Source organism: Tamandua tetradactyla, chromosome 3 (assembly GCF_023851605.1).
Source record: "Tamandua tetradactyla isolate mTamTet1 chromosome 3, mTamTet1.pri, whole genome shotgun sequence".
NCBI lineage: Eukaryota > Metazoa > Chordata > Mammalia > Pilosa > Myrmecophagidae > Tamandua > Tamandua tetradactyla.
The window spans coordinates 108,664,481-108,676,697 of NC_135329.1; the positions used below are offsets into that span (position 1 = coordinate 108,664,481).

The 12,217-nt window shown below is 37.2% G+C and overlaps 1 protein-coding gene across 8 annotated transcripts in view; it reads left to right on the forward strand.

Annotated features, from left to right (window-relative positions):
* LOC143677591 (uncharacterized) overlaps positions 1–12,217 on the forward strand; it is a 309,085-nt gene that overhangs the window by 127,774 nt on the left and 169,094 nt on the right. For 2 of the 8 annotated variants that reach the window (XR_013172700.1, XR_013172703.1), the window contains exon 6: positions 6,783–7,333. The exons of the other annotated variants lie outside the window; for them this stretch is intronic. The gene's annotated coding sequence lies outside the window, so the exon portion shown is untranslated. Of the gene's footprint in view, positions 1–6,782; positions 7,334–12,217 lie in introns of those variants that run through there. 8 annotated transcript variants of the gene reach the window in all.

Here is a 12,217-nt window from a genome sequence, read left to right on the forward strand (position 1 = left end):
TCTTTTCTCAAAAAGTTCCCAAAGAGTATTCTAAATTAAATCAGCCTGTTCTTAGCAACAGGAAAATATTGTCCTTCAATGAGAAAATTCCTAGGTCTAAAGAGAGACAAAAAATGAATGTAGTGACAAATTAGAGGACTGTTCAAGACTAAAAAAGAATTTTGAAGTGTTGTTTCAGCAAATAGATTTATACCTGCCCACTCTCAGGAACAGCAAACAATCTTTTCATGTTTAGGTAGCAAGTGTCCTTTCTGGAGACACAGGTAATCATTGAAGGAGATTGAAGTGCTTCTGTCAAGCATGCATCATATCCTTTTTACCAGGAATGAGTCTATGACACAGAACAGAAAAAGAAAGTGTGCTTTTCCTTAGAGATATAGTCTAGAGCCACTGAGATAAGTTGGAAGATAGAGAAAATAATGTAATTATTTTCTGGAATTTTTACCATTATGAAGCTTTTGTTAAATGTCTACTAATATGTAGTATTGTGATATGTGTACCGAGATAGTCTTAAACAACTTTTAATTCACTTATCGTTGGGTTTTTTTATATTGGCCTATGAGAGCCCATAGATAAAAACCTGTGTCAAGGCAAGAACTGCATGGGGCAATTCTCTCAACAGGCAAGGATAATTTTCCCTCTAGCAGAGGAGAGAAAGTAGAATTTAACTCCATGGAAACAGAGAGCAGCCAGCTTTTTTTTTTTTTTCCCCACATGGGCAGGCACTGGGAATCGAACCCGGGTCTCCAACCCGGGTCTCCAACCCGGGTCTCCAGTATGGCAGGCAAGAATTCTGCCTGTTGAGTCACCGTGGTTCAATGACTGCCAGCTTTTTACAGAGCTGAGAGCGGGTTGGAGGAAAAGCCCTCCATGATAGTAAGGGGGATTGAGCTCTGGGGTGAGAGAGGGGATTACTGAGGGTGCAGTTAGGACCACTTGGTTCTGAAGGTTTTTCTGTGTGGTAAATCGGCTGCCTGGAGCCTGCAAGGGCAGTGAGAGAGGAGGAGGGGGTGCAGAAATCCCAATCAGGAGCCTGGGTAGCTGGGGGAGAGAAAGTGGTGAGGTAATCAGGACGTGGGTGGGAGTGGGCATGTGTGGAGGAAGGCTGGCAGCTTGGTTAAGAGAAAGAAAAACAAATTCGGTCAAGTATGATAGCTATAACCTGTTGAATAATTCACTCATTAGTTCGCTCATTATATTTTTATAAGAGTGTTTACTCTGACAGGCACTCTGCAACAGATACACACTTAGACATATGACAAAAGTTCAACATTGTGCTAAAAGTTCAGCATTGTGGAACAGACTGCTAGTTACCTACCAAATAAAGATTTTTCCTGTTTTTATCACTAAAGAAAACTGAACTTGTGTAGGACAATCTGCTTAGATTAAAAAAAAAAAGCTTGAGATTTCTTAGGGTTTCTAACAACATGGTTAGCTGAGTAACATAGTTTGGTGAATAGATATTTGCTATTTATTTTTATTTGGCCAAGGATCTATAGATATTTACTTTTATGGAGTTTTCAGGGAGATTATTAGTTTTCTGTTTAAATGGTTTAAATTAGCTATGGTCATGCCTTTGACCTTTCCTCGTTTTCCTTGTCACGAACTGGCATGCAATGCTGGCGCTGTTGCCATCATTTTGTGATCATATGGATAAAATATACGAGATAGATCGAACGAGCTGGAGTCCTTAACTTCTTCCTCAGAAACACATTCCATGTCTGGATTTCTACCATGGCATTCCTTCTTAGTGATCTAAGTAAAAGAAACTCTCTTTTGTTAAGCCTCTCTTGTTGGTTTCTCTTCTATGCACCCAATCATTGCTATGGTGAATAAAACACACAGGGTGGTTGCCTTCAGCACGCCTACAGTTTTACAGAAATTAAAAAATAGGTTTTATTTCTTAAGTCAATTTCAAGCCGTTGTTAGCACCTGCCTGTTGTGCCCTGTGTTGTGTTGAGAATAATTCTGAAGACTGCATCTTGGTTATTGGTAAAGAGTGCAGTGACAGATCAGCAATAGACAGAGTTAGTGGGAAGGGTGAAGGTTGTGTACCTTTTATTTTCCATCTGGGAAGAGGATAAAACATCTGCATAAAGAACTCCTGATTACAACTTTACAAAGGAATAATGTATGAAGCACCTATTTGCAAAGCCGAGAATGTGAAAGCATATAGAAAATAGGGATTTGATATAGCATTAGTGTTCTGTATGTATTTTTGTCTGTGCATTATATCTGGTTAATCCTAAGCCTTTAATTAAATATATTAACTGTTTTCTCTCCTGCTAATAGCACTATAGGACACCAACTTACTATAACAACTTATAAACTAATGAGGACTAAGAAAAGGGAGATTGGAGAGGGATATAATGTTGATTCTGCTCCTGAAGCACTTATTATCTAGATTGAAGAAATCAAACATGCAATACAAATTAACGGTACTTAACATGTTTTTGTAGTAGAATATGGAATTTGTTAAGAAGTAGAGTAAATCTTAGTTTAGAAACAAAATAAGATAGATTTCCTGGCAAGGTAGATCTTGGGTGGATGAATTAGATGGATGGATAGAAAGGAATGGAGAGAATATTTCTGATGTTGAGAATGGTTCATACAATAACCCAAATAAGACCAAAGAATAAGCTATGCATATACAACAATAGACAACTCGACTGGTGCAAGTGTCCCATAAATTAAGGTGGCTAAAGTTTAGAGAGTGAAATGAAGGAAGTATATTTGGGTTGGTCACAGATCTATACCTGGGGATTTTCAAAAGTCCTATAAAAGGGTTTGGATTCTATAAATAGACAATAAGGAGATAATGTCTCTTCCTTTCTTATTATTGATTTTATCTCATTTCAAACGAAAGAATAATTTGCTTGTAATATGTATCTTTATGTCCCAGTTTGGTCAAAGTGAGGCATGCAGCTACAGAATTAAATGATAGATACATAAAGTGTGCACTGTAGTTGGAAGTTAGCACATTTTAGTGCAAAAATTTTGCATTAACATTTATCTACCCCTCCTACCACCAAATAAAAAAAGAAGCATGACAAAACATTTTCTTTTCCTTTCCCTCCATCTTTCTTTCTAAATCACTCTTCCAGCTTCCTTTTTTATTTTTAAGCAAAAGGTTTCTTGTACATCAAATGACTCTTTGAAAACAACATGCTATGAAGGGAAAGCAGGTCAGCCCTAGAGGAAAAGGCAAACTTAATAGAGAACACAGAACTGTGAATAAAGAGAGGGAAGCCTTTCCTTCTATGAATAAAAGTTTCCTAAAAGGGCAAGGGATGCTTTTGAACCCAGTGACTAGACTTTCTTTGAAATTCCCAAAAGGTCATACAATAATTGAGAGCCAGTGTTTTTTTTTCTTTTTGAACAGCAACTTGTACTAAGTGAACCAGTAAAAGTTAAGCACTTAAATCAACTGAGCTGAAGGAAGACCTAAACATCCCTAAGGCAGAAAAAGACTTTCGCGTTGACTCTTCCAACTTCCATATTCCTGGTGACTATTAACACACACCCCAAAGTCACTGAGGTTTAAATACAGAACACATGAGATATTAGCAGCCATTTAAAACTTTGGTTTCCACATTTCTAGAGCTACCTTGTTGAAGGAGCATCTGGTTCTTTCTCTATCAAAATCCCCAAAGCCTCACAAATTTAGCCTCGTCTTGGACTGCTGACTTTAACTCTCCTCCCAGGTTATCATTTCCTGGAGCTAGCATATACTTTTCTGCCTCAGGATCTTTAGTTATATATTTTTCCTTTACTTGGACTGAGATTTCTACCTGGTAAAAATGCAAATCTCCTTCAATACCCAGCTCAAATGTCATCTCCCTTAAAGAAACTTCTGTAGTATCCCCTGATCAGAAATTGCCTGAGCGATCATAGTAATTTCTTCCTCCTTTTTTTCGCTTTTGTAACATCCACCTAATGATATATTTAGTTGTTATGTTTCTGCATCCTTGTTTTCAACAGCTAGAGTCTATGCTCCTTGAGGAAAAGAAGAATATAAATCTTATTTATTGGTTTCTATAACGCATAGATTACAAGGTTTTGAATGCAGCAGTTTTCTTATTAAAATCCATTAAATTAGACTGAGAATCAGTATACTCACAAATATATCAAATTCTACCTTCAGCCTTGACAGACATATTTAGGGAGCACCTATTATTTGATGTGAAAGATAAACACATATATACATACCATACACCACACATTTGTACATAAATATCATATATTTTATAAAACATGAGAATGTATGTATGTAACCCCACTGTTTATATTACCTCTTTGAAGCTGTGAGACATATAAACAAGAAACAATTTGCAAGTGATATGTAACTCATCAGAGAAACAAAAAGCTGCCATCTTTCATGCATAATACCTTAGAGGGAATGAATTTGAAAGTCAAATGTGACCAAATCATTCTAAAATACATTTGTATATTATCAATGAGATTCCTAAAAATACTGTGAACTCCCTGATTATATGTCTCATTTAGATAGGAACTTTGCCTATATGTTTTCAGAATTTTGTTTACATGTTATTTAATGTTAAATGCATAATAGATCAAATTAAATTCATTTAGCACCCTAGTAAGCAAAAGAGTTCCTGCTTTCAGCCCATCTAATGGTTTCTTATAGCCTTTGGGGATCCAGGAGTCCTTCTTCTTTCTTCTTTCGCTACACCTCTCTATTCAGCTTCCAAAATTTTAGAATCCAAGTGAGGCATTCTACCTTTAAAGAGGATGGATGAAATTAAGGCATAGTTATTTTCAGAGGCTGAGCTTTCAAAGGGATAGAAAATTAGCACAATGAGTTGGGGCATTTTTTGTTGTTTTTTTACTCCCTCACCTTTTTCTTTTCCTTCTTTCCTTCTATCAGGAATGGTGTGCTATTTTGAAAGTGTTATATACCCCAGAAAAGCCACATTCTTTAATCCTGATTCAATATTGTAGGGTGGAAATCCAATTGATTAGATAATCTCCACAGAGATGTGAGACTTGCAACTGTGCGTGTAGTCTTTTGATGAGGTTATGTTCACAGAGATGTGGCATGTCCAATTGTGGATGTGGTCTTTTGATTAGGTGGAGATGTGACTGAATGGGTGGTCTTGATTAGCTTACTGGAGTCCTTTAAAAGGGGAAACAGTTTGGAGAAACCTCAGATGCAGACATTTGGGGAACATCTGCTTCAGAGCTGGCAGAAACACGATGTTTGGAGATGCTTGGAGTGCCAACAGACAGAGCAAATGCCTAGATGTGGGCAGAAACCAATAGAGCTGACCATGTGCTTTCTCATGAAATGTTAAGCAAGCCAGAACCCAGAATTGTGTCCTGGAGGAGCTAAGTGAAGGCCCACAAAAGCTTAGAGGGGAAACCACTTACATCAGAATTTGGAAGTAATGAAACCGGGAATAAGAACCGACAGACACCAGCCGCATGCCTTCCCAGCTGACAGAGGTGTTCCACATGGCATCAGTCTTTCTTGAGTGAAGGTAGTCTCTTGTTGGTGCCTTAATTTGGACATTTTCACAGTTGCAGAAATAGAACTGTAAACTTCTAACTTATTAAATTCCCTTTTTAAAGGCTGCTCCATTTGTGGTATATTGTTTCTGGCAGTTTAACAAACTAGTACAGGAGTCATCCCTAACCTTAGGAAGACTCATGCTTAGTTTATCTTAGTGAGGCTCTGGGTATCAGGACTCTTTCAGTGGCAAGTGAAAGAAACTCAGAATTAATATAAATAAAAAAGGAAAGAGAAGTCAACTGGATTAGGCCTCAATCAACTGTTTTTTCCAATTTTTGAAACTCTGTTTTTCTCTGGGTTGGCTGTATCTAATGGCAAATTTTCTACAAAGTGACAGAGATGGCCAACAACAGTGCCAGGCTTATGCTTATCAGCATAGAGAGCTCCCCCTAAAGACAGTGAATGGCTCTTCTGCTGGCACAAGTCCTCAAATTGGGAAGGGATGCTTTTGAACCCAGTGACAAGACTCCTGGACTGTTTTGTTCCACCTCGTATTATGTGTCTGCATTGAAGCCGAATCTCTGTGTGGTGTTCTTTTTCTGGCCAGGCCTGTGTCAAATGACCACTCTTGGGCCTGGGGTCACATCAGTTCTTCCTGAATCTCAAGAACTGAGAGCAGGTAAGGGGTGGTTCCTGAAGGAAATTAGGGAGGTTGTGCTCAGTAAAAGGAAGAGTGAGTGTTATGCAGAAAAAAACATGGTGCTTATCACCTCAAAAAGCAAACACACTTATTGGGTTGCCTTTGATTTCTCTCCTCTCGTGGTGGTGAGTACTTACTGTTTAACTTAATTTGTAAGTTCTGAGGTAGGATTTGCAGCATGGCCATGTGGATAAAAACTGGAAATTGTGCCGATTCTTTAATACATCCAAAATTGAATTAATTTAATCCTAATCTCATGTGTCCCTCTTTCAAAAGTTTGAAGAGGTCATCAGCATACATGCAAATCACACTGCTGCAATCCATACTCAGAAAATGTAGGAAATAGTGATTCCTCACATGAGCTGTAATCATGCAAAGATGATTTCCTTATAAATAAGCAATTCCAAAATTTCTTACTTGTGTATAGAAGACTCAACTGGGAGAAATATTAAGAAGGAATGCCCTTTCAGAAGAGGTAGGCACAAGTTGAGCCTTGATATGAGATGTAAAAGATGAGAGTCAGCACAATATAAATAGAGAAAATAGCACTGGTGTTGGTTTAATTCTTTACAGATATGTAACTCTCAAATGTTTATTTTTTTCTCCTAGAGTTGCATGCTTCCTAAAAATAAAGGATTTGGAAAAAGTAGAAGATTCTACAGAGAAAATGGTTAGAATACAACTAAGTCATTGAACTAGGGGAGGATAAGGCAAGGTGAAACATTTCCCTGACATTTAGATTACGGAAATGTAAGACGTGCTGCTTAATGAGGAAAGATGTCTTTTATGTGATCAACAAGAAGGAAAGAAAAAGATAGAGGCAGCAAAAAGTAAAACACAAGTAGAATGAAGGACATTTTGAAAGATATATCAAGAAGAATCATCTTTGAAATTGACAACCTCCTGGAGTGAGGAAACACATCAAACCAAGCAAAAGGTCTTTGTGGCCTATGTTAAGAAGTAGGTACAGAAGTGCTGGAAGCCTCTATGTGATGTTCAGAAATAGGATAAGCCAACATGGAAACTGACAAAAATAAAAGGCATACACTTCTACAGTCAGTATATAATTTACCTCTGACTTGTAAAGGTGTTTTTTTTTTTTTCCCCTTTGTCATTTGATGAAATCAAATTGTCAAGGCATGTACAATTCTACCAAAATGAATTTCTCCCTAAATGTTACTTTTACATGAAATGTAATTCTATCTTATGTTTTCTGCCTTCCCTTTTTTTCAAATGTGAGATTGTTATGAAATTGTTACTAAATTAGATAAATGTCTGTGTGAGCAAACAAAATGTAACTCCCCTTGACCTTTGGTAATATCAATTTCTCCAAGTGAGTTTTTTTTTTCTTCTTCTTCTAAACAGTGGTTATATTTAACTCAGCTATATCAGGAACATTTGACAAGCAATGCTGGTTTGGAATAATTTTCCCCTTCTTGGAGAAAAAATGAATTCAAATACTAACAGCCTAATTAATGAGATTTTATGGTTATTCACCAAATAATAATCATAAAGGATGAGCATGTTTAAATTTTCATGACTGACTTGCTTTTGTAATTATTAATTACATATTTCCTTGGAGATCCTGAATTATATTAGTTATTTCAACTGGAAGCTTCTGAGTAAAGAGGAATCACTGGGATAGTTGGATAGTTTTTGCTTTTGAACTTCTCTTGGCTTGGGGATCAGAGATAGCATAGATTACTTGCTGCCTCTTGCTTTGGATATAGAAAGGTAGGAAAGTTCAAACATTTTTGAACTTTTTTTTTTAAATCTATATTCTAGAAAGGAAATGTTACTGGGGTAAAGAGACATTTTATGAGCACTGTGTCAGTACAGGAGCATGTCATTTTAGAGGGGATAACATTTAAGAGTTTTCTGATGTAGAATGAAGCCATGTTGAATGTTTTCTTTCAAATACCACAAAAACAGATGAAGAGATGATATTTTTCCTCTACCTGTGGTGCTTTCCAGGAGTCAGGTTTGTAGTTGAGCCTGTTGCTACATTACCTTGTTATTAATGAGCCCACTTCCTCAGTGGCCCAGTTAGAGCTATAATCATTTTCTTTCTGGTGGTCTGCACTTCACAGAAAAGTTGATTGAAAACAGATAAATCTCTCCCAAAACTGGCAACAATTTCTTATTTCCATTTTATGTCCCAATTTCTCTCCAAGTGGAAATATTATTGTTTTCTTTTCTTTGAGACAATAAAGGAAAGAAAAAAAATATTCTCCTTGATTCTATTAGTCCAAGGTAAAGCCAATCTTCCACTTTATTTGATGACAAAGAATAGAGATCAACATCTAGACATTAGCTGAGTGATGAAAAACTTCCTCAGAACAGGAAACAAGGACACCTTGGGTTTTAAATGTCTTAAATAATTTTATTTGCTATTTACAAATACTTTCCCAAGTCCTGAGTACACACTATTATTTCCAAGTCCCCGTACTCTTGAAGCACACGCACTACAATTGGGGTACATGTTCCATTGAAAGTGAGATATGGACTATTATAAATTTATACCTAATGGGCATCAGGGATATTAAGTCCTAACTTTTATATCATTATTGTCTACATAAAAGCACCAGGAGCCTCTTGATCATCTTGAATTGAATTAGGTCTTATAAAAAATATGAAATTTATATTAAATCAAGGATTGACTTTGATGGAAGACTTGGCAGTTTGGTAGGGAAGATGTTTACCCATCAAGAGAAAATAAATACACTAAAATGTTTTTTGCATGGTTGTTCTTGGCCAAAGTGCCAGTTACATCTGTTATGGTAGTAGTTGTAGCTATAAAGTTTGTGTTGTGGGAGAAGTCCTTTTGAGTGGCTTGATTGCTTATAGAGATAAAATGACAAGGTCAAGTCCTTTCACTTTAAGCTCAGGTCAGTCTGAAAATTCAGAGTTTCCATGACAGTCCTAAAAATAACCTCTATTTATTGATATCATAGACCTTATATTCCTGAAAGTCAAACACAATTTAATTGCATGTTTGTGGATTGTTGAATTACAAAGACAGTAGAATTCAGTCTTGTCAAGTGTCTTACTTTGCTACATTTGCTATAGCAAGTGCCACGTAACTATTGGTTTAAACAACAGAAATTTGTTGTTTCACAGTTTTGGGGGCTAGAAATCCAAAGTCAAGATTTCAGCAGGTTCATCCTTTCTCTGAAATCCATAGTGGTCTAGTGGTGGCTTGCCAGAAATCCATAACTCAGTCTTCACTTTGTCATGTAGCAGACTGACTATCTCCCTGGCTGTTTCTCCTTTGTCTAAATTTCCTCTGCTTGTAAGGACTCTAGTTATTCTGGATAAAATCCCATCCCAATTCAGTTTGGCCTCATATTACCTAATAGGATCTTCAAATATCCTATTTACAACTGAATTATAGAACCATTGATTAAGACTTGAACAAGTCTTTATGGGGGGCATGATTCAATTCATATAATCAAGTTTTTCCTGTGAAATTTAAGGGACTTAATGGGAAAGAATTGAGTTTGAATGGAGAGATCTGTAGGAAAGGGGACATCTGGTTGGATCCATGTAAAACTGGCAATCTTGTCCCCCAAATCACTCTGTGCCCCTCTTTTCAGTGGAATTAGCTTGGCATCACCTGAAGAGAATCTCTCCTTAACTTGAAAATCTTGTGTTACTTTCACTTGAGGCGTATGCCTGAAAGGAGGGTTCTCATCAAGACCCATAGCAATCACCTGCTGTTTCCACTAGCCCTATAACTAGGATTAACTCTTAACAAGTTATAGGGGGCAGATAAACACTATAATCTAGGAGGAAATAGTTTGAACATCAAAATAATCACAAGCATTTCCTAAAATGTCTTTGAAAAAATCTGTGGAACATGTATAGGAGTATATTCTAAAGTATTAGGTGAAGGTAAGGTCAAATTAATTGATGTGGGTGAACTTACTAGAGATTCCAGATATTATGTTTTAGCTCATCTAGCTAGGGTTGATTTAAATCTCTGTAGCATGTTCAGGCTGTATTAAAGCTGCAATACCACTTGGACCTTATCATCTAGAAGATCCAATGTTACTTAAAATCCTCACGGCAAATGAGAATGCTGTATGGAAGCTCTTAGAAGCACCAATAGCCAAATAACAGCTTAAACCTCTAGAATGTTGAGAAAGAGCTACTGGCTTGTTACTGGTCCTTGGTAGAGACTGAATTCCTAACCATAGGACATCAGATATCATGTGGCCTGGTTTGCCATCATGAGCAGGGAGTTGTCTGACACCCCTGGCCATAAGTTTGAGCATGCACAGCAATAATATATCCAATGTATCATAAATGAAAATTGTCTGTAAGAAACCAAAGTTAGGCAGGTCTGGAAGGTATAAGTTAGTTGCCTATGTTGGTACCACTCAAATATTCAGGGATGCTCCCTGAAGGACAGTAATGAAGAAATATCTCCCAGTGGACAAAACTTCAAGCAGTGTATTTGGTTGGCTATTACATCTAAGTAATGGTTAGAGTTATGATTTTACATTAATTTATAGGTCATTGTACATGGCTTGGCTGGAGGGTCAGGGAATTAGAGGAAGCAGAATTGAATAATTGACAACAAGGAAGTTTGGGGATGAAGTATATGGATGGAATTCTCAGAATGGGCACAGATTATGAAAATATTTATGACCCGTGTGAATGCCCATCAAAGTTGATCCACTGCAGAACAGGATCTTAATTATAAAGTGAATACATTGATACATTCTATGTTTGTCAATCTCTTTCACCACCGGCTTCAGTGCTTTGTCAATGGGCTCATGAACAAAGGGATCATGGTGGAAGGATAGACTACAGGGGCTTAACAATGTGGAATTTCTCTTAGCAGTTATGACCTGGAAAATGTTACCTCTTAGTACCTAAGCTGTCATTAGCAAAGAACAGCACTGAGTCCCTGACATGGCACTATTCCCCAGGGAAATTAATCAGCTATATGGTGGCAGGTTGAATAATTGGACCTCTTCTGTTGTAGGGAAGCAGAGATTTACCCTCACTGTAATAGACACATACTCTGGTTATGGGTTTGTTTTCCCTGCCTATAATGCTTTTAAAGAGTCACCATCCATGGTTCCAGAAAATACTTTATTCATTATTGTGCCATTTCCAAAGCATTGCTTCTGATCAAAGAACTCATTCACTGCAAAGGAACTGAAGCAATGGATTCATGCCCATGGAATTAACTGGTCTTTCAACATACTCCATCACCTAAAAGTAATAGGTTAATGTAAATATGGAATGGCTTACTGCAGACTCAATTATGGGGCCCCATTAGGAGACAACACCCTGAGAGAAGTTGAATATTCATTATATATAGGATGAAGTATATGCTTTGAATCAGAGACCATGTTATGGTACTATCTCTGCCATACCAAGAATACATGGATCTGGGAACTAAAGACTGGAAATAGGAGTTTTTAACTATTATATGCAGAAATCTCTTTGCAAGAATTTAGCTTTCTGTCTCAGTTACCTTGAATTCTGCTGGTTTAGAGATTTTGGTCTCTGAAAGTGGCATGCTTCAATTATGGGAACCATTAATGGTTCCTTTAAATTAGTAGATGAGACTACTCTCTGGCCAACTTGGGCTCTTTATGTCACTGGACCAACAGGTGAAAAAAAGGTGTTACCCTACTGAATAGAGTGAATTTTCCAATTATCAAAGGAAAATTGGGAGCATATGGCCCTCTGTACAATGGGGACAAGCAGAACTATATTTGGAACCAAACATATTCTGTAGGTGTTTCTTAGTACTTCTGAGTCTGAAGCAAAAAGGTAATGGGAAACTACAACAACAACAACAACAACAGAAAGGGCTGGGTGATTGAGGACTGTGTTAGTTTGCAAGCTGCTGGAATGTGATATGCCAGAGCTGGAATGACTTTTAAAAAGGGGAATTCAATAAGTTACAAGTTTACAGTTCTAAGCCTTTAAAAATGTCCAAACTAAGGCATCCAGGGAAAGATACCTTAATGCAATGAAGGCAGATGGGTCAGGAGCATGTCTTATCAGCTGGGTAGTCACAT